The sequence below is a fragment of the Heterodontus francisci genome, chromosome 7 (genome assembly GCF_036365525.1).
Source record: "Heterodontus francisci isolate sHetFra1 chromosome 7, sHetFra1.hap1, whole genome shotgun sequence".
NCBI lineage: Eukaryota > Metazoa > Chordata > Chondrichthyes > Heterodontiformes > Heterodontidae > Heterodontus > Heterodontus francisci.
In genome coordinates, this window is record NC_090377.1 from 39,898,618 (window position 1) to 39,918,021 (window position 19,404).

At 44.8% G+C, this 19,404-nt stretch overlaps 1 protein-coding gene across 7 annotated transcripts in view; it reads right to left on the minus strand.

Moving 5' to 3' along the window:
- The window catches only part of spopla (speckle type BTB/POZ protein like a), a 325,679-nt gene that overhangs the window by 253,310 nt on the left and 52,965 nt on the right, over positions 1-19,404 (minus strand). Inside the window, exon 2 of one of the 7 annotated variants that reach the window (XM_068035016.1) lies at positions 8,917-9,068. The exons of 5 other annotated variants lie outside the window; for them this stretch is intronic. The gene's annotated coding sequence lies outside the window, so the exon portion shown is untranslated. Of the gene's footprint in view, positions 1-7,378; positions 7,399-8,916; positions 9,069-19,404 lie in introns of those variants that run through there. One more of the 7 variants, XM_068035018.1, reaches the window with a different exon arrangement.

Genomic DNA, 19,404 nt, shown 5'->3' on the forward strand with positions numbered 1-19,404 from the left:
TTGGGGGGGGGGGGGGGGGGGTGGTGGGGGGCAGTGGAGGGGGATAGGTGGTAAGTAGCAAGAAGTTTCCTTCCAGCCTTTACAACCTTCCAGACTCAACACTGACTTCAACAATTTCCAACCGTCATCTCTGCCTCCATTTTGTTTCCTTTTCTTTGCATGTTGGGAAGACTGAAGCCATCATTTTCGGTCCCCGGTCCAAACTCCGCTCCCAAGCTACTGATTCCAACCGTCTGAGATTAAATCAATCAGTCTGTTCACAATTGTGGTGTCACATTTGACCCAGAGATGAGCTTCTGACTTCATATTTGCACCCTCACTCGCCCCTTCCTATCTCTGTAATCTCCCCCAGCCCTACAACTTTCCGAGATATCTGCGATCCTCTAATGCTGGCCTCTTAAGCACCCGATTTTAATTGCTCCTCCATTGGTGGATGGCCTTCAGTTGCCTCGGCCTTAAACTCGGGAATGCTTTTCCTACACCTCTCCACCTCGCTTTCCTCCTTTAAGACGCTCCTTAAAACCAACCTCTTTGACCAAGCTTTTGGTCATCTGACCTCATCTCATATGGCTTGGTGTCATTTGTTTCATAATGCTCCTTGGTATGTTCGTTACAATGAAGGCATTATATAAATATAAGTTGTTGTTGTTTCGGCCTTACTCCTGTTTTTGTTTTCAGACAGCGGTTCATCATTCTGCCATTCACATCACCTCTAGGCACATCTTTTGTTTCTTTACTTGTCCCATCACCACTCCCTTTGTTCCGGCACCAATCCTTTTGTCAAGTAATCTTTTGCCTTCCACCCTACCACAGACCTTCCCTTTTGTTTTCTTTTCTACCCTTCCCCATTTCACCTGCTTAAAACCTATTACATTTCTACCTTCCCCAGTTCTGATAAAACCTTCTGGACCTGAAACACTGGCCGGAATTTTACGGCCCCGCACAGGAATGTGCTGATGGTGAGGTGGGGGGGGCGGGGTAATGAGGGGAGGGGGCTGTAAGATTGAGTGGGAGGCAGGAGGTGCCATTCCCGACGCCTTCCCACCCCTGCTGCAATTTTATGAGAGGCAGTGGTGGAGAGAAACAGCCTGCTCACCTGAGACCAATCAAGGCCCTTAAGTGGCCAATTAACTGCAACTTCAGGGCCTCCCCCTGCCGAGGCGGCCTCCTTGTGGGCTGGGGGGGGGGGGGCGGGGGTGGGCGGGGGGCCTTCCTGGTAGGACCTGTGCCCCATGGACGGCCACCCCCAAAGTCCCATCTGCCCCCAATGAAAGAACGTCCCCCCCCGCCCCCCACAATTAACCCCCCTTGCCTCGGCAGGGCCCGGCCATCTGCCCCCAGCAAGGCGCCAAAAACTTATCTTTCTTCCAGGGCCATTGTCCCTCTTGCTACTGTGGCTGGGTTGCAGTCCCAACAGTGCCCACTGCTCCTGCCTCAGAGAGGTGGAAGTCCTGCCCAAAGCCAATTAAGGGCCTGGGGAGGGTAAAATCCCAGTGTGGCTCCCCAGGCCTGGCAGAGGCAGGCTTACTCCTGACCTTTTGGCCAGTGGGTGCAGACTCCCGCCCAATGTAAAATTTCAGCCATTAACTCGACATATGCTGCCTGACCTGAGTATTTCCAGCATTTTCTGTTTTTATTTTGACCTGATGTGATGAGACTTCATGGGGTCCAGAGGCACAGTTGAAGACTCCCAGGCCACTCCCTCCTGACTGTATATCACTGTTATCACCACACCTCAAGACCTGATGGGGGATGGAGGTGTAAAGAGATTGGACGTCTATAGTGAAGAGGAGGCGATTGGGGCCAGGAAACTAGAAATTGTCAAAATGACGTAGGGCGTCAGAAGAGCCACGGATGTAGGTGGGAAGAGACTGGACCAGTGGAGAAGAGATAGAGTCAAGATAGGTAGAAATAAGTTCAGTGGGGCAGAAGCAGGCTGAAATAATGGGTCTGCCGGGACAGTCCTATTTGTGGATTTTGGGAAGGAGGTAGAAGCGGGCTGGCCTATTTTTTTTATTTTTTGTGTTTATTTTATTTTAGTTTGTTTCTACTGTGTCGACCCACTGTTTTTTCATGTTTGTGCTTGTGGCTGTTCAGTTTTCAGTCCATTAACACCCTATCTGTACTAATGCTTTGTCTTTTCGCACACCATTGCCATATTGTTTGCCTTTGCTCCATGAACTTCTGGTCAGCTATTCTGTGACCTTGTCCGATCAACACCTCTTTTGTTATCTCTTGCCCCACCCTCGTTTTACTTGCTTAAAATCTTTTACATTTCTTATATCTGCTAGTTCTGAAGAAGGGTCACTGACCTGAAACATTAACTCAGATAAACTTTCAGCCTGTGCTGAGTGCAAACGGGTGGCGGCGGCATCGGAATGGAGGGTGGGGGCGGTGGCATCGGTGAAGAAAACAAATAGCAATCAGCACACAGCAAAGCCAGAATCCTGACAAAGTTTACATTTATTTTCCCAGCCCTCTTTTTACACGTCAACAACTTTATGTAGCTTTTATAACAGCCAGATTTGAAGGAAATAAAAGTTTTTTTTCCTTGAATAATATTGAGCCCATCAGATTTAAACCTGCCTTTTCCACTCAGAAGAAAACATTTCCCAAACAGACTTTCATATTCGATGACTATGAACAAGTCACAAGGCCAGACTTTTAACAAAATTTCTATTTATATTCCTAGATCTTTTTTTCTCACAGATGGACAATTTTATGTAGCTTTTTCCAGAGTAAGAGATTTGGATTCTATTAAAGTCTTTGGTAAAAGAATAACCAGAAATACTGTATTTAAAGAAGTTCTGTTGCAATAAAGATACTAATTTGACCGCAAATGTTTTACAGGTCTCTGCTAGTACAAAATTATTTTCTAGTTAGACTGAGGTACAGTAGTTAATCCTTGGCAAATTAAAAAGAAATGCAAAATCTTTCAAAACACATCTGTTGGTGTCCTTACACCCAAAAATTCCAGCTTAATTTTTGCAACTTCCTCAAAGGCCTGCAAATGAGCACATTAGGGGAAAATCGCAATGGTGATTAATTCACCCTGGAAGGGAATGGACAGTTTTGTGGGCGGGATCTGCTTCTAGCACATTAGTTTTAAAACTAGAGCAAAAGATTGTGGAAACTCAAGCTGCGGTAAAAGCAATTTACAGTCAAAACTACAGAGCAAACTGTGCTCAAAATAACAGCACATTCGAGCGGAGACTTGGATATCACAGGGGCAGGAATGGATGTTGGATGTTCCGGGGTTTAGATGTTTCAAAACGAATAGGGAGGGAGGTAAAAGAGGTGGGGGAGTGGCATTGCTAATCAGGGATAGTATCACAGCTGCAGAAAGGGAGGTCGTCGAGGAGGGTTTGTCTACTGAGTCATTATGGGTGGAAGTCAGAAACAGGAAAGGAGCAGTCACTTTATTGGGAGTTTTCTATAGACCCCCCAATAGCAACAGAGACACGGAGGAACAGATTGGGAGGCAGATTTTGGAAAGGTGCAGAAGTAACAGGGTTGTTGTCATGGGTGACTTCAACTTCCCAAATATTGATTGGAACCTCCTTAGTGCAAATAGTTCGGATGGAGCAGTTTTTGTCAGGTGTGTCCAGGAAGGTTTCCTGACTCAATATGTAGATAGCCCGACTAGAGGGGAGGCGATGTTGGATTTGGTGCTTGGCAACAAACCAGGCCAGGTGGCAGATCTCTCGGTGGGAGAGCATTTCGGTGATAGTGATCACAACTCCCTGACCTTTACTATAGTCATGGAGGGGGACAGGAGCAGATGGGATGGGAAAATATTTAATTGGGGAGGAGGAATTAAAATGCTATTAGGCAGGAACTGGGGAGCATAAATTGGGAACAGATGTTCTCAGGGAAATGCACGACAGAAATGTGGAGGTTGTTTAGGGAGCACTTGCTGCGACTGCTGGATAGGTTTGTCCCGATGAGGCAAGGAAGGGATGGTAGGGTGAAGGAACCTTGGATGACAAGAGATGTGGAACAGCTAGTCAAGAGGAAGAAGGAAGCTTACTTAAGGTTGAGGAAGCAAGGATCAGACAGGGCTCTAGAGGGTTACAAGGTAGCCAGGAAGGAACTGAAGAATGGACTTAGGAGAGCTAGAAGGGGACATGAAAAAGTCTTGGTAGGTAGGATTAAGGAAAATCCCAAGGCGTTCTACACTTATGTGAGGAACAAAAGGATGGCCAGAGTGAGGGTAGGGCCGATCAGGGATAGTGGAGGGAACTTGTGCCTGGAGTCGGAGGTGGTAGGGGAGGTCCTAAATGAATATTTTGCTTCAGTATTCACTAGTGAGAGGGACCTGGTCGTTTGTGAGGACAGCGTGAAACAGGCTGATATGCTCGAACAGGTTGATGTTAAGAGGGAGGATATGCTGGAAATTTTGAAAGACACGAGGACAGATAAGTCCCCGGGGCCAGACGGGATATACCCAAGGATATTACGGAAAGCAAGGGAAGAGATTGCCGCGCCTTTGGCGATGATCTTTGCGTCCTCACTGTCCACTGGAGTAGTACCAGATGATTGGAGGGTGGCAAATGCTATTCCCTTGTTCAAGAAAGGGAATAGGGATAACCCTGGGAATTATAGGCCAGTCAGTCTTACGTCGGTAGTGGTCAAATTATTGGAGAGGATTCTGAGAGACAGGATTCATGATTATTTGGAAAAGCATAGTTTGATTAGAGACAGTCAGCATGGCTTTGTGAGGGGCAGGTCATGCCTCACAAGCCTTATTGAATTCTTTGAAGATGTGACAAAACACATTGATGAAGGAAGAGCAGTGGATGTGGTGTATATGGATTTTAGCAAGGCGTTTGATAAGGTTCCCCATGGTAGGCTCATTCAGAAAGTAAGGAGGCATGGGTTACAGGGAAAGTTGGCTGTCTAGATACAGAATTGGCTGGCCCATAGAAGACAGAGGGTGGTAGTAGATGGAAAGTATTCAGCATGGAGCTCGGTGACCAGTGGTGTTCCGCAGATATCTGTTCTGGGACCTCTGCTCTTTGTGATTTTTATAAATGACTTGGATGAGGAAGTGGAAGGCTGGGTTAGCAAGTCTGCCGATGACACGAAGGTTGCTGGAGTTGTGGATAGTGTGGAAGGCTGTTGTAGGTTGCAACGGGACATTGACAGGATGCAGAGCTGGGCTGAGAAATGGCAGATGGAGTTCAACCTGGAAAAGTGTGAAGTGATTCATTTTGGAAGGTTGAATTTGAATGCGGAATACAGGCTTAAAGACAGGATTCTTGGTAGTGTGGAGGAACAGAGGGATCCTGGGGTCCATGTCCATAGATCGCTCAAAGTTGCCACCCAAGTTGATAGGGTTAAGAAGGCGTATAGTGTGTTGGCTTTCATTAACAGGGGGATTGAGTTTAAGAGCCGCGAGGTTATGCTGCAACTCTATAAAGCCCTGGTTAGACCACACTTGGAATATTGTGTTCAGCTCTGGTCGCCGCATTATAGGAAGGATGTGGAAGCTTTAGAGAGAGTGCAGGGGAGATTTACCAGGATGCTGCCTGGACTGGAGGGCATGTCTTACGAGAAAAGGTTGAGGGAGCTGGGGCTTTTCTCATTGGAGCGAAGAAGGAAGAGAGGTGACTTGATAGAGGGGTACAAGATGATGAGAGGCATAGATAGAGTGGATAGCCAGAGACTTTTTCCCAGGGTGGAAAGGGCTATCACCAGGGGGCATAATTTTAAGGTGATTGAAGGAAGGTTTTGAGGAGATGTCAGAGGTAGGTTCTTTGCACAGAGAGTGGTGGGTGCGTGGAATGCACTGCCAGCGGTGGTAGTAGAAGCAGATGCATTAGGGACATTTAAGCGACTCTTGGATAGGTACATGGATGATAGTAGAATGAAGGGTAGGTAGTTAGTTTCATCTTAGAGTAGGTTAAAGGTTCGGCACAACATCATGGGCCGAAGGGCCTGTACTGTTCTATGTTCTCTGTTCTATGAAACTCCAGGCCCTCACCTTTTTCTCTCCTGAAGGGTTTGATTCATTGCGATGATATGGTTCCATGGGAGCCAAATGTCCTCGAATACTGTTGTGAACTTTAACAGCATAGGTTGTTTCGACTATGGGTGACTTAACAGTTAAGTCTTTAGTCACCCGAGTGTTATACTTAATTTTTTTTTTAATATAAACATATAGAAATAGCTAGGGGACAGAAAGCAGAGGGGAGGAGGTAAATAGACATTTTTATGGTTGGCAGCACATGCACAGTAGCAAAAGGGATACATGCTCAGATCTCTTTTGTTTTCCATTTATGTAAACAAATTGCACATTGGCACAGGTGAGTGACACTGAAGTTTGCTGATGCCACAAATTTGAAATTAGCATTTCAAATGATGAGAAAGAATCTAAGATCGGAGAACACAAGTTCAATGCAGAGAAATGTACAGTAGAATTTTTTTGGTGGGCTGGGGGTGGGGGGGTGGGGAGAATCCAATAGATGCCAAGTTTTGAGAGAAAAAATAATTAAACATCATTTCCACTTGTTGGCCAATCAGCAAGAAATTTCGGATCACATGAGAAACAAGACGAATTTAGACAAAATTTTTTTCACATGGGGTTAGAATGAGGAACACTTTCGCACTAATTGCCATTGAAGCAGAGACTATCACACTACTTAAAAAGGGTACTGGATAAGATTTCAATAGTATAAAAGGATGTGGGACAAAAACAGAATTGGAATTAGACAAGTTGAAGAGTTGGCATCCACAGAGATATTGTCATTTCTATGATTCACTGATCTTTTTGATCTGAATGTCTCATATTTGCCTGTGTCAAAGTGGAAACCAAAAAAAAAATTAACCTTCAGATAGCTTGGAGAAAACAGGAAATTGACAGTCTACAATTCCTTCATTTCATGTTTAGTATGAAGCTTGTGTTGAAAATTTGTCAGATACTCAAAAACAAGCATACAACATAAATCTGCAAAGATGGTTCAGTATAAAAAGCTTAAGTTACTATTGGAAAACAAAGACACAGACTACAGAAAAAGAAATGGTCTCTGGGCATTCCATAATCAACTGAAAAAAGTAAACATTATGAGAAAAGAAAAAAATGAGTCATTTACTCTCACATTCAAATCCAGATTATACATTTGTGAATGTTAATTACTATTTTATTTATTTATTTAGAGATACAGCACTGAAACAGGCCCTTCGGTCTCTGCTCTGATTCATTCCACATGGAATCTAGTTTAAATTCCATCCTTCCTGTTTCAGATACACCAATCATATATATCTGTAATATTCAGCATTCCTCTAACCACTGCTTTTGTCACTTCATGAGATCCACTTTCTCCATCATGTACCATAACATGCACGCTCTCTACCTCTCTCAGCGAGACCAACTCACTTTACTTCAGAGCTGTCCCGATTCCCACTTCGATTTCATCTTTAAGGTTCATAAGATCGGAAGCATTAACCTCATCCCTTTCTCCACAGAGGTTTCCAGCATTTTTTGTTTTTATTTCAAATTTCTAGCACCTGCAATAGTTTGCTTTATGTCCGATCACCCAAACTGCAGCATGATGGCATGCAACTCTTGACCAAGCAATGCAGCTGATCCAAATATAGTCAATGCAAACAAAGCAACTGGTTGTTTCCATGGTATAACCTCTATTCGAGTGATTTACAGACAATTATCCAGGAATTCAAATGTGCTGAGGATTTAAATATTGAAGCCCACTTTATCAAATTGCACATGCAGCATTTTACAAGCCAACATGTTCAAAAAACACTATGCACACATCCATTTTCTCATGTTGGCAAGGCGCTGTAACCCAGGCTCTACTGCAAGTCCCCCTCCTCTAGTTTTTTTTCCAAAATGACCCCGTTTCACTCCAGGGGAACAGAAACAAACTATACAAGTGTAATTATGTTATCATAACATCAACTGTGAACAATAAGAATAATGTACTCTTGCCAAGCTTGTCGGTCAACTTTCTTCCATTGCAACTCATGGCATGGTCAAGTCAAATATCCACTGAAAAAGCCTTCAATCCCATTTAAGTGAGAAACATGGCACACCTCAAATTAAACAACTGTTCTTTCACAGCTGGCCACCAACTTTGTACACAGCATAATTCACAGCCAAAGAGGATGCAGGATTAGGAGTTGGTTAACTGAGAAAATCACTCACCTATTTCAGTGATGCTACACTGTGGAACAGTAATCCATCGTCCAACAAAACACCAATAGTATAACATGCTGTCACAGCATATGATTTCACACTTAATTGACTGAAGGAAATTGTGACCTTACAAAGTAACTTCTGATTAGATTTTTGCAGACTTGAATTAAAATTTAATCAGGGTTTAAGTCGCAAATAAGGGCCACAAATGCCAGCACGCAAAATATTAGGCGGGTTACTTTGTCACTTTATCCATGGGAACTCAGTTATAATCGGATAATTTTCTCATAACTTTGAATGAGTGAGAAACTTATAAACTAAATTATATTATTCCTAGTGCTCACAAAATACTCCAGTCCTTGCAGTGCCTATTCGACAGTAGCAGATGGCCTGAAATGTATTGATAGAGACCTCATGCTCCTTCTCCAGGGACACCTGGGCGCAGACAAGACCCCGAAAGAGAGGCAAGCAGCCCAAGAGATCCACACCCTCTTATCCGGTTTACCTTCATTGCTATCTCTTTCCCTTCTTGTGTTTGATGAGCCAGATCCTTTGTCCCAGCAATGGCCTCTGCTCTGATTCATTCCACATGGAATCTAGTTTAAATTCCATCCTTCCTGTTTCAGATACACCAAACAATCATAAATATGTGATATTCAGCATTTCTCTAAACACTGCTTCTGTCACTTCACGAGATCCACCTTCGCCATCATGCACCACAGCATGCACGCTCTCTACCTCTCTCAGCAGGACCAACTCACTTTACTTCAGAGCTGTCCCGATCCCCAGTTCGATTTCATCTTTAAGGTTCATTAACCTCATCCCTTTCTGGGCCATGCCCATCCTGGACGTACAGATGGCCACCTTGCCAGGCCTGCACTGATGACAATGAAGTCTCCCTTTTCCATGCCAACTATAAAAGAAAAATTTGAGAGTGTTTTAATTTACTTCCAAAGAGGTTCAAGGCGACAACATTAAACAGCCGATAATATCGGCTCAATGGCCATCTTGGAGAAACCGCAAGGACAGCGAGAGGGAATTTCTGAAGCAAGAAGTAGTATTTTTAAGCTGTTCAGATTAAGATATACAAGAGCAAAGCAAGTTTAACTGTGCCTCTAGCTGTGCTACAATTTACTCAGAAGTTCCTGATACTGGTAGACGCTGAAGTTAAGAAGGGTTCCATTCTCCACCATGAGCACAAAAATTCAAGGGAGGGCAGAAGAATTTCAGGGTTTCAAAATCCAGCCCACAGTAAATTCATACATTTTTACAGTAAGTATCGAATACATAAAGCATAGTTTTGAAGTTCAGATATAACAGATGGTCTACAGTTCAAAACAGTGAAAGCTTGATTAGCGTCTCGAACAAAAGATGCCACCTGAGGCACTGAAGCACTCCCTCAGCATTACATTGGAATGTCAGCCAAGAAGATGTGCTTAAATCCTGGACTGGGGCTTGAACCCAAGATCTTCTGACTCAGTGGCAAAAGTGAAATTAGGAGTCAGTGCCTCTGATGCTGATCAAAACTAACTGCTGTTTCTGAAACCACAGCTTATACTCTAACCACAAGGGGAAAAAGCAATGACTACTGTTTTTTTTTAAAACTTTTACCTAATAATGATGATCCAAAAGACTGAAAGAAACAAAATCTCCTACTTTTTCAAAAAATACATGTTTTTCAGTTGATCTTTAAAATAGATAGAAGAGCAAGTCAAACCCATCAACACAATAGCTACGCCAATTTAAAATTTAAAACAGGATGACTGCTGACAGCTTAATATGATCATCTAGTTTGCTACACTGTATCCTACATTGCAAAAGACTGGCCCACTCGAGGACAAAGGAGGAAAGTTATGCGTGGAGTCAGAGAAAATGGGTGAGATTCTAAACGAGTACTTTGCATCGGTATTCACCGAGGAGAGGGACATGACGGATGTTCAGGTTAGGGACAGATGTTTGATTACTCTAGGTCAAGTCAGCATAAGGAGGGAGGAAGTGTTGGGTATTCTAAAAGGCATTAAGGTGGACAAGTCCCCAGGTCCGGATGGGATCTATCCCAGGTTACCGAGGGAAGCGAGAGAGGAAATAGCTGGGGCCTTAACAGATATCTTTGCAGCATCCTTAAGCACGGGTGAGGTCCCGGAGGACTGGAGAATTGCTAATGTTGTCCCCTTGTTTAAGAAGGGTAGCAGGGAAAATCCAGGTAATTATAGACCGGTGAGCCTGACATCAGTGGTAGGGAAGCTGCTGAGGGATAGGATCTATTCCCATTTGGAAGAAAATGGGCTTATCAGTGATAGGCAACATGGTTTTGTGCAGGGAAGGTCATGTCTTACCAACTTAATAGAATTCTTTGAGGAAGTGACAAAGTTGATTGATGAGGGAAGGGCTGTAGATGTCATATACATGGACTTCAGTAAGGCGTTTGATAAGGTTCCACATGGTAGGCTGGTGGAGAAAGTGAAGTCGCATGGGGTCCAGGGTGTACTAGCTAGATGGATAAAGAACTGGCTGGGCAACAGGAGACAGAGAGTAGCAGTGGAAGGGAGTTTCTCAAAATGGACGTGTGACCAGTGGTGTTCCACAGGAATACGTGCTGGGACCACTGTTGTTTGTGATATACATAAATGATTTGGAGGAAAGTATAGGTGGTCTGATTCGCAAGTTTGCAGACGACACTAAGATTGGTGGAGTAACAGATAGTGAAGGGGACTGTCAGAGAATACAGCAGAATATAGATAGATTGGAGAGTTGGGCAGAGAAATGGCAGATGGAGTTCAATCAGGGCAAATGCGAGGTGATGCATTTTGGAAGATCCAATTCAAGAGTGAATTATACAGTAAATGGAAAAGTCCTGGGGAAAATTGATGTACAGAGAGATTTGGGTGTTCAGGTCCATTGTTCCCTGAAGGTGGCAACGCAGGTCAATAGAGTGGTCAAGAAGGCATACGGCATGCTTTCCTTCATCGGACGGGGTATTGAGTACAAGAGTTGGCAGGTCATGTTACAGTTGTATAAGACTTTGGTTCGGCCACATTTGGAATACTGCGTGCAGTTCTGGTCGCCACATTACCAAAAGGATGTAGATGCTTTGGAGAGGGTGCAGAGGAGGTTCGCCAGGATGTTGCCTGGTATGGAGGGCGCTAGCTATGAAGAGAGGTTGAGTAGATTAGGATTATTTTCATTAGAAAGACGGAGGTTGAGGGGGGACCTAATTGAGGTGTACAAAATCATGAGAGGTATAGACAGGGTGGATAGCAAGAAGCTTTTTCCCCCAGAGTGGGGGATTCAATTACTAGGGGTCACGAGTTCAAAGGTGAGAGGGGAAAAGTTTAGGGGGGATATGCGTGGAAAGTTCTTTACGCAGAGGGTGGTGGGTGCCTGGAACGCGTTGCCAGCGGAGGTGGTAGACGCGGGCACGATAGCGTCTTTTAAGATGTATCTAGACAGATACATGAATGGGCAGGAAGCAAAGAGATACAGACCCTTAGAAAATAGGCGACATGTTTAGATAGAGGATCTGGATCGGCGCAGGCTTGGAGGGCCGAAGGGCCTGTTCCTGTGCTGTAATTTTCTTTGTTCTTTGTTCTTATGAGGAGGGAGCGAAATGTCTGTGCATTTTCCAGCAAGAACCAAGACCCAGGAAGTTTAAAGGAACTGCTTGTTCTTTTTTTGCAAGAGAGAAATACTGCTAACTACTATGCTTTGAATCACTGAGTGACTGTTGTGCCAAACCCCTCCCCGTTTGTGGTTTTAAGCTGGTGTTTTCTCTGCAGCAGAGGAGAAGCTCTGATATAAGCAGGTACTAAGTAGGGGTCCCTCTTTCTCTCCATTCTAGCTTGAAAACTTTCAAATCCTGCTTGATGACTGACCACCTTGGCAAACACCAGCTACAATCAGAAACCCCGCTGGAGGAAATCATCCGCATCGCTATCTCCAAGAGACTCATTGAACCAGTCATCTACCTTTTCAAGCTAAAAGCCTCAGGACCACTGAATTCAGCTAGAAACCAACCGAATCATCAAATTCCACAGACTGTATACCTTTGTTTTAATGGACTTTAACTCAATCTGTTTTTCCCCACTCTGTACTCTATTTGTGTGCGTGTAAACCTCTTGTGTGTGTTTGTGTGAGAGAGTGAAAGTTGGTGCACTGTTTATTATTTTATTAGCTCAGTTTAGGTACGATAAAAAGTTAGCCTCTTTGTTAACTCAAGAAAACCTGTTCGATTGGTTCTTGTTATGATCATAGCAAGTAAGTAATCAAACACCTACTGAATTGGCCAGGACATCCACTTTAAGAAAGAATTAAACCTGTTGTGGTCTAACAAGTAGACAGAGAAAAGAGGAAAGCCTTTCAACCCCATCTCACTTGACTGTAACAAAAATTTGGGGACTCATGTCTAGGACAAATCCAAAGAAACAGAAGATTGGAAGCGGGAAACCAAATTGATCCCTAGCAGTAATTTTAAAACTTCAATACAGGTTTTCTTGTGGTTTTTAGTGCTAGAGTACTAAAATGCCCATCTTTCGAGGCCAGTACCATCCTGGAGCAGAGTGAAGTAACTTGGGACAGGTTAAAAGTCCTATCTATTGAAGAGTTGAGGAGCGTGGCTAGGAAGTTAGAGATTACTATCCATCCAAAAGCTCGGAAGCTTGAAATCCTAAAACTTGTCGCCAACTATTTTAAAATTGATACTGAAGAACCAGAGACATGCATAGAATCTGAAACAGAAAAAGTAACATTAGTTAAGATACAAATAGAACAGAGGAGATGAGAATTACAATTCCAGAGAGATGGAGAGAAGGGAGGGAGGAAGGAAAGGGGAAAAGGGAGGGAGGAAGGAAAGGGGAAAAGGGAGGGAGGAAGGAAAGGGGAAAAGGGAGGGAGGAAGGAAAGGGGAAAAGGGAGGGAGGAAGGAAAGGGGAAAAGGGAGGGAGGAAGGAAAGGGGAAAAGGGAGGGAGGAAGGAAAGGGGAAAAGGGAGGGAGGAAGGAAAGGGGAAAAGGGAGGGAGGAAGGAAAGGGGAAAAGGGAGGGAGGAAGGAAAGGGGAAAAGGGAGGGAGGAAGGAAAGGGAAAAAGGGAGGGAGGAAGGAAAGGGAAAAAGGGAGGGAGGAAGGAAAGGGAAAAAGGGAGGGAGGAAGGAAAGGGAAAAAGGGAGGGAGGAAGGAAAGGGAAAAAGGGAGGGAGGGAGGAAAGGGAAAAAGGGAGGGAGGGAGGAAAGGGAAAAAGGGAGGGAGGGAGGAAGGGGAAAAAGGGAGGGAGGGAGGAAGGGGAAAAAGGGAGGGAGGAAGGAAGGAGAAAAAGGGAGGGAGGGAGGAAGGAAGGAAAGGGAAAAAGGGAGGGAGGGAGGAAGGAAGGAAAGGGAAAAAGGGAGGGAGGAAAGAAAGGGAAAAAGGGGAGGAAAGAGAAAAAGAGAGCTGTCCAAATAGAATCAAGGCAGCTCAAACTGAACAGGGGAAGATCTAATGTGCCCAGTGAAGACAACGCTCGTGAGGGAACTACCCCTAGCTCAGGAACGAGCGCTGAGCTCTTAAAGTTCTCCCAGTTGATACCAAAGTTCAACGAGGGGATGTGGAAGCATTTTTCATCACTTTTGAAAAGTTTGCAAAACAATTGAAGTGGCCAATAGACAGCTGGACACTTATTGCAAAGCAAACTAACAGAAAAACACCTAGACCAGTTAGAAGCCCTTTTCTGAAGGTTACAGTCGGCTGACCTTGTGGTAAATCCTGCAAAGACTGAGTTCGCTAAAGCTCAAGTAACCTACCTAGGACATACTGTGGGTCACGGGAAGAGTGTTGCCCAGAAAAGCAAAGGTAAAGGCACTCATATTTTCCTGTCCCCAAACCAAACAGAAAATAATGCGATTTCTGGGGATGTGTGGGTTTTACCACAAGTTTGCACCAAACTTCCAACACTATAGCCGCCCCGCTGACAGACTTATACAAACAAGTAAAGTTAGTGTGGTCAGGGAGGTGCCAAATAGCTTTCGAAAGGCTGAAAGCCATTTTAACCAACGAACTGGTGCTGGCAGCTCCAAACTTTAACAAACCATTTAAAGTGACAGTGGATGCGAGTGACCAAGGGGTAGGTGCCACCCTGCTCCAAGATGATGAGTTAGGCATTGAGAGAACCAGTTCCGAAGAAGGGTCACTGACCCGAAACGTTAACTCTGCTTCTCTTTCCACAGATGCTGCCAGACCTGCTGAGTGAATCCAGCATTTCTTGTTTTTGTTTCAGATTTCCAGCATCCGCAGTATTTTGCTTTTATTGAGAGAACAGTTGGGTACTTCTCCAAAAAATTAAACAAACAAAGGAGATGCTCTACTTTGGAGAAGAAAGCCCTGGGACAGTTGCTGGCTCGCAAAAACTTTGAGATATATGTCCAAAATGGATATAGAGAAACCGTAGCTTACACCGACCAAAATCCTTTGACCTTTGTAGAGAAATTCAAAGCCCATAATGCGAGGCCTTTTCATTGGAGCCTGCTTCTGCAACGTTGCCACCTAAAGATGATCCACATTGTAGGGAGAAACAATGTGATAGACGACGCTTTATCTCGGGTTTAGCTCAGCACGGAACCATCCCAGATAAAAAAAAACTAGTGTGTGGATATGACAGTGAGACTGATGAGTGTGTGTACAGTTTCTTTTTAATCTGTGGCCCCATCATAAAATGTTCCTGTTGTCACATTTCATTTCATGTGGTGGGGAGGTGTTACGCCAATGTATTTTGTTGAATGATAATTTTCTTTGGTCCACTGACTGGAGATCTGAATTTATATTTTTTTTGAAGAAATTTAAGAAGAACATTTAAAACAGGATGACTGCTGACAGCTTAAGATGATCATCTAGTTTGCTACACTGTATCCAACATTGCAAAAGGACTGTGAGGAGGGAGACAAAATGTTTGTGCATTTCCCAGCAAGAACAAAGACCCAGGAAGTTTAAAGGAACTGCTTGTTCTTTTTTTGCAAGTGAGAAATGCTGCTAACTGCTTTGCTTTGAATCACAGTGACTGTCATGTGACAAGCCCCTCCCCATCTGTGGTTTTAAGCTGGTATTTTTCTCTGCAGCAGAGGAGAAGCAACTGGACTCTGACATGAGCAGGCCCTAAGTGGGGGTCCCTCACTCTGTCTCTGCATTCCAGCTAGAAAACTTTCAAATCCTGCTTGCTGACTGACCACTTGTGCATACACCAGCTACAATCAGAAACCCCACTGGAGGACATCATCCGCGTCGCTATCTCCAAGAGAGTCTCAGAAATAGTCATCTACCTCTTCAAACTAAAAGCCTCAGGACCACGGAATTCAGCTAGAAGCCAGCCGAATCACTAAACTCCACAGACTGTATACCTTTTTCATGGACTCTAACTCAATCAATCTACCTTTCCCCACTTTGTAACCTATTTGTGTGTGTAAACCTCTAGTGTGCGTGTGTGTGTGAGAGTGAAAGTTGGCACCTTATTGTTTTATTAGTTTAGTTTAGGTGTAATAAAGATAGCCTCTTTGTTAACTCAAGAAAACCTATCCGATTGGTTCTTGTTATGATCATAGCAAGTAAGTCATCAAACACCTACTGAATTGGTCAGTATATCCACATGAAAGAATTAAACCTGTTGGGGTCTACCAAGGAGAGTGTAAAGAGGGAGCCTTTCAACCCCTCCTCACTTGACCGTAATACAATTAAAAATGTCAATTAGAAGGACTGGGCCACCGTATAGGCTGCTGCTGCACTTCTATGCTGCCTCCCAATTAGTACTTGGGGCCTGCCTGTGCTTTTCCACTGGGACCACCTATAATTCATTCAAGATAGAAGTACACCTGGCTTAAGCTTTTTTAAAAAAAAACAACTGTCATTTTAAACAAGGCAGCACAGGGAAAATTATTTTAGGTTTAATCCACAAAACCATTCACACCAATAATGGATTGGTTAGTGAAAACTTTCAGGTTACTGACTTGCATGAGTTTCAGAATAACAAGCAACCAGAAAAAGTGAACCACCCATAATCAGCTGACAATTAGGTTATAACACTCTTCATTAGGGTTTTAATAAACCCCTTCATTAGTAAATGTTAATATTTGAATAAAACAAAACGCCCTTTTTTAAAACTGCAACAAGATATTGCCTCAAACTGTTCCACCTTATCCTGTCTTCTCCTTTCTGTTCCTATCTGCATGTGTCTATCGTGCGTGCATGCTAGCCAGGGCGCATCGTATATCCGTAGGCGAAAACCGTACCAGAGTTTAAGTTTAAGGTTTCATAAAATTTTATCTTTCTTCTTTAAACTTAAGAAAGCCTGTGTGAATTGGTTTCTTTGTCTTATAGTTGGAAAGTTGTGAACAAGGATTCACATAAAGGGGAGCTCAAAACACAGTGTTTAAAATTAAACCCTGTTACACTTCTTTGGCCTCCTTGTCTCGAGAGACAATGGGTAAGCGCCTGGAGGTGCTCAGTGGTGTGTGGAGCAGCGCCTGGAGTGGCTATAAAGGCCAATTCTAGAGTGACAGACTCTTCCACAGGTGCTGCAGAAAAATTTGTTTGTCGGGGCTGTTACACTTCTGTCTTTTTTCCTGCCAACTGCCAAGTCTCTTCGACTCGCCACACTTTAGCCCCACCTTTATGGCTGCCCGCCAGCTCTGGCGAACGCTGGCAACTGACTCCCACGACTTGTGATCAATGTCACAGGACTTCATGTCGCGTTTGCAGACGTCTTTAAAGCGGAGATATTGACGGCCGGTGGGTCTGATACCAGTGGCGAGCTCGCTGTACAATGTGTCTTTGGGGATCCTGCCATCTTCCATGCGGCTCACATGGCCAAGCCATCTCAAGCGCCGCTGACTCAGTAGTGTGTATAAGCTGGGGATGTTGGCCGCCTCGAGGACTTCTGTGTTGGAGATACGGTCCTGCCACCTGATGCCAAGTATTCTCTGGAGGCAGCGAAGATGGAATGAATTGAGACGTCACTCTTGGCTGACATACGTTGTCCAGGCCTCGCTGCCGTAGAGCAAGGTACTGAGGACACAGGCTTGATACACTCGGACTTTTGTGTTCCGTGTCAGTGCGCCATTTTCCCACACTCTCTTGGCCAGTCTGGACATAGCAGTGGAAGCCTTTCCCATGCGCTTGTTGATTTCTGCATCTAGAGACAGGTTACTGGTGATAGTTGAGCCTAGGTAGATGAACTCTTGAACCACTTCCAGAGCGTGGTCGCCAATATTGATGGATGGAGCATTTCTGACGTCCTGCCCCATGATGTTCGTTTTCTTGAGGCTGATGGTTAGGCCAAATTCATTACAGGCAGCCGCAAACCTGTCGATGAGACTCTGCAGGCACTCTTCAGTGTGAGATGTTAAAGCAGCATCGTCAGCAAAGAGGAGTTCCCTGATGAGGACTTTCCGTACTTTGGACTTCGCTCTTAGACGGGCAAGGTTGAACAACCTGCCCCCTGATCATGTGTGGAGGAAAATTCCTTCTTCAGAGGACTTGAACGCATGTGAGAGCAGCAGGGAGAAGAAAATCCCAAACAGTGTAGGTGCGAGAACACAGCCCTGTTTCACGCCACTCAGGATAGGAAAGGGCTCTGAGGAGGAGCCACCATGTTGAATTGTGCCTTTAATATTGTCATGGAATGAGGTGATGATACCTAGTAGCTTTGGTGGACATCCAATCTTTTCTAGTAGTCTGAAGAGACCACGTCTGCTGACGAGGTCAAAGGCTTTGGTGAGATCAATGAAAGCAATGTAGAGGGGCATCTGTTGTTCGCGGCATTTCTCCTGTATCTGACGAAGGGAACAGCATGTCGACGGTCGATCTCTCTGCATGAAAGCCACAGTGCCTCAGGGTAGACGCGCTCGGCCAGCTTCTGCAGCCTGTTTAGAGCGACTCAAGCAAAGACTTTCCCCACAATGCTGAGCAGGGAGATTCCACGATAGTTGTTGCAGTCACCGCGGTCACCTTTGTTTTTATAGAGGCTGATGATATTGGCATCGCACATGTCCTGAGGTACTGCTCCCTCGTCCCAGCACAGGCATAGCAGTTCATGTAGTGCTGAGAGAATAGCAGGCTTGGCACTCTTGATTATTTCAGGGGTAATGTTGTCCTTCCCAGGGGCTTTTCCGCTGGCTAGAGAATCAATGGCATCACGGAGTTCCGATTTTGTTGGCTGTATGTCCAGCTCATCCATGACTGATAGAGGCTGGGCTGCATTGAGGGCAGTCTCAGTGACAACATTCTCTCTGGAGTACAGTTCTAGGTAGTGCTCAACCCAGCGGTCCTTTTGTTTGCGTTGGTCAGTGATTATATCCCCGGATTTAGATTTGAGGGGGGTGATCTTCTTGATGGTTGGCCCAAAAGCTCTCTTAATGCCATCATACACTCCTCTGATATTTCCGGTGTCGGAGGCCAGCTGAATATGACTGCATAGGTGTTGCCAGTAGTTGTTTGCGCAGCGTCTGGCTGTTCTTTGTGCAATGCTTCTGGCTGCTTTAAGAGCTACGGATGTTAACTCGCTGGGGGCTTTCTTGTAGTTCAACAGTGCAATGCGCTTAGCGAGTATGACAGGTTCCAGCTCTTCATTATGCGATTGAAACCAGTCTGCATTTCTCTTCGCACTTTTGCCGTAGGTGGTCAAAGCTGACTCATAGATGGTGTCTCTGATGTGGGCCCACTTGGTCTTAGCATCCCCTGTGGGAGTGTTTTGAAGGGCTGTTACAAAAATTTCTAAATTCACTTGCAACAGCTGTGGGTGAGAAATTATGCTCGTGTTGATGCGCAGGTGGCCCTTCTGCTTGGAATGATGCAACTTCTTTGGTCTGAGTCTAACCTTGCTGCACACCAGGGAGTGGTCGGTGTCGCAGTCCACACTGTGGAAGCTGCGTGTGATTTGAACACTGTTTAAGGCAGCTCGTCGTGACAAAGAGGTCCAGCTGATGCCAACGACGCGATCTTGGGTGCCTCCATGAAACCTGGTGACAGGATTTAGTGTGAAAGAACGAGTTGGTGATGCAGAGGTATGATAGGTACACAACTCAAGCAGTCTCTGCCCGTTATCATTCATCCTTCCAACGCCATAGCACCCAAGACAGGAGGGCCATGAGTCATGGTGGGCCCCAACCCTGGCATTTAAGTCCCCCAGCAGGAATAGGTGTTCGGTGTTGGGGATGCTGCTAATGATGTTATGGAGTTCCTCGTAGAACTGATCTTTAGCTTCATGTGGGGAGCAGAGTGTTGGAGCATAGATGCTGA